We start from the raw sequence: 3,584 nt of genomic DNA, 5'->3' as shown, positions 1-3,584 counted from the left end.
TTTGACAGCCCGAGCTAAGACATATGAGTTCTGCCTTACACACTTCTCCATTTCTAAGATAAATATAGCCATATTCATGAAATCCTGACTATGCACCACTAAATCAACTAAACCATCTGATCTACCAAGATTAGGCATATAATTGGTAGAAAAAGAAAAATCAGCCCCTTAAAAGCAAGCGCTTAAAGAGTAGAGATGGCAGCAGACAACATTCTTTCTTTGGGAGTGTAAAAGGAAAAGCAAAAGAACATAGAAACAGACTGAGATAAAGAACAGAGCCCTGGAAACAATGATTACAGATTTCACATATCAAGGGCCCGGGGATTTTGTTTGGAATTTGCTTTGTCTTCACTATATTTTATTTGTGTTGCTAAGAAGACATCCACCTTGAGATGACAGGAAGCCAGTATGTCATTCAGGGACTAATGCTGTAAAGAAAGGTGTACGGAAGGAACAGATTTCTGCAAACTAAAAGAACAATGGAAGATTTCTCTGTCTTCTACAGAATGAGTGCTGGATTGAGTGCTTGCCTGTGGATTCAGCTCTCAAAGACATCTTTCATTATTCAAAATAATTCCCTGACTCCAAATAAAGAATTTATTGAAACTGGTTCCAAAAGACACCACCAGAAACCACCGCAGTCTGTCATACCTGAGTTGAAATCCATCATTTCCTGGTTATGTGACCTTAAGCCAGGCACTTAACCTCATTGAATCTTAGTTTCAGTCTTTAATTGGGAGATAATACATGTCCACATCAGTCTCTTACTGATATCCTTAGAACCAGATTTCAGATATTTTTTTATTATGTAATGTACTGCATAAATTTAATTTTATATAACACCCATAATGTCAGGGACAGTACTTGGTAAGCAAACATATTGGAATATTGGATATATTCCAATAATTCACTGAATGAGAAAAATAAAATTTATTAATAATTTGGGGGCTGCAATCCGGAAGTATGCCCAGCTGGGTGTAGGGTCTGCCCAGAGCAGTTGGCACATGGTAGAGCCCGGGCTGCACAGCAGCAACCTGAACGTGGCTCCATGCCTGGCCTGGCCCTGGGCATCCTGGAGCCTCCAGCCTCCCACTGACACAGTGTCGTCCCTGACCGTTGTCAAAGCAATCATCATAGCCAGTGAGAGCCCCACCCTGCCATCCCCAACTCCCAACCTCTGACCCCACCCTCACACCTCCTGGGATGTTCATCTGCTCCTTCCCTAGCAGCTCCAATTTCAAGGCCTGAAGCTAGACACTCACTTGTGCAAGCACACAGAGGAGATATCTTTTGTTACCAGGAAAGGTGTAGTAAAGCCTTTGTCAGGGACTATCACCTGACTGCCACGCCCTGATTCACACTGGAAAAAAAGGCTCTTTGTGCAGCTAGTGGTTGTGATCAAAAATTCAACACAAAATCCAGCTTGAGAAAATTTTGAACACAAACATGAAAATCAGAAAAAATAATATGTATGCACTTTCAAAGGTTATAAGAAGACTTGCTAAAAATCCATCAGTACCAGCATATCAACAAACCACCATTCAAGTGCAGCACAAAGGGTGTGGAACACACTTCACTTCAGCCCACAGGCTGAAAAGACATGAGAAAGTCCATGAGGGCTTTATATGTCAAAAAGGATATTCCTCTGTGGCAAAAACATTGACAGAGCTCTGAAACATGTTACACATAAAGAGGAAATACTACGTTACACAGAAACACATAAAGAGGAAATAATATGTGAAGTATGCCAGAAAACATTTGAACACAAAGATTATCTGAAGCAATATATGAAAACTCATGCCCCAGAAAGGGATGTGTGTTGATGTCCAAGGGCAGGCCATGACAGAACCTAAAAAACTGTGTTCAATCTCCAGAGCCATATTCTCTTTCTAGGAGGAAGACATACATTTATGTGTGACCATCCTGGCTGCGGCAAAATGCTTACAATGAAACAAAGTCTCACTAGGCATGCTGTTGTGCATGACTGTGACAAGAAGAAAATGAAGCTCAAAGTAAAATGATGTCACGGAAAACGGAATTTTGACCTCTTGTCTCAGTGTTTATATCCCTCCAGAAAGAACAAAGCTTAACTTTGCCTAAAACCAGAGAGTTGCTGAATTCTCCTGAAAGCAAGGTGCTCTCGACAGTATTTACCCTCAGCTAAAATAAACATCAACTTTCTTTAAAGGACTACAGACCAGCCAACTCAGTTATACGTAGTGGACCTAAGAGATATTGCAGGTTGTTTCCAAAATACCACAGTAAAGTAAGTATTGCAATAAAGCAAGTAGTAATGTTTTTGTTGGGCAAGGGCCTTGCCTTCAATTTTTAAAAAATACAACACCTATAAAGCACAGTAAAGTGAAGCACGACAAAACGAGGTATGCCTATATTTTCTCTCAAAAAAATTTATTAATAACTTTATGGCACTTCAAGTCAGGTGTTGTCACCAAAATTACAAAAGAAACTTAAAAGAACTTTTCAATTTAGAGCTTTCTAGATTTTGGAGTTTTAGGTATGGGATGGGTGACTCATAAATATATTCATTCTAGAGTGATTGCGACGAACAAATGACATATGGAGGACAGAAAGTCATATAAGACTGTGTAGGATGGATTATAAATGAGAAGCCCAAGGACTCCAAGGAATCCAAGTACAAGCAAGAAATATATTCACTGGGCATAAGCTCCCTTTCCTCAGATAACCAACATCCCATTGCCGAGTGACCTGACAGGCACACTATAAAGGTACATAGATTCCTTTTCTTTCTTCCACTCAATATTCCCTTCTTCAGTTCCAAGATCTTCAGGCCCTGTGGGGGTCAGCTATTCTGCAACTTGGGGAAAAGAGGTGCACATCGGCAGTGTTTTCTTTTTTTAACACTTCACTATCCTCTTTTACTTCATCCCTCCCTCTGCAGGCCCCCAATGAATAGAAAAGAGCTTTGTACATTGTTCTACAGGTTTTAAAGCATGTTGCCTATAATGACTTCTTTAATCATTACACCAGCCATCGAGGGGCAAAGTTTAATCTATTGTTTGCAGTTAGTATCAGGATCTAGATTCCGTACTTTCTGTATCCCCTCCAGGTAGATGACATCATCCTGGGAATTTTTCTGCCTCATGCCAGACCCCTGGTCTAGAAAAATCTGCGTCCTCTTAGTTTGAAGCTTATGTCTCCTTTCCAGACAACCCACTAGTTTCCTGTTTCTAATCTGAAGAACTCCTCCAATCTTGCCCAGTGATTCATTCATAAACATCTCACACACATCCCTTCTTCTATCCACCTAGAGATCCACCTTTCCCAAATTCTATTACTATGGGTTTTACCATAGAAAATTGCTTTACAGTTTCAGCAACAATGGCAGCCATTCAGCGACCACGGTGAGCAAAGATTTGTTCTCCCATGGTTCCTATGCAGCTTAACAAGAGTTGTAGATACTGATAGGTATTAAATATGTCATTTACATAACCAAAAACACTGCATGGAGATATAGCTTGATTTAAATCTAAATTCCAATTTTTAAAGCCCTAGTGACACCTACTGAGGTAAGGATTTGGGAGAGAGAACAATTTCTATGGGAA

General features: G+C 40.1%; 1 pseudogene; it reads left to right on the top strand.

The window, feature by feature from the left end:
* The first annotated feature begins 1,203 nt into the window (after positions 1–1,203).
* On the top strand, positions 1,204–2,100 carry LOC105289108 (annotated as a pseudogene).
* The last annotated feature ends 1,484 nt before the right edge of the window (positions 2,101–3,584 follow it).

The sequence above is a fragment of the Pteropus vampyrus genome, unplaced genomic scaffold (assembly GCF_000151845.1).
Source record: "Pteropus vampyrus isolate Shadow unplaced genomic scaffold, Pvam_2.0 Scaffold1, whole genome shotgun sequence".
Classification (NCBI taxonomy): domain Eukaryota; kingdom Metazoa; phylum Chordata; class Mammalia; order Chiroptera; family Pteropodidae; genus Pteropus; species Pteropus vampyrus.
The sequence above is the reverse complement of the archived record's forward strand: the minus strand, read 5'-3'. Positions and strand labels throughout refer to the sequence as shown.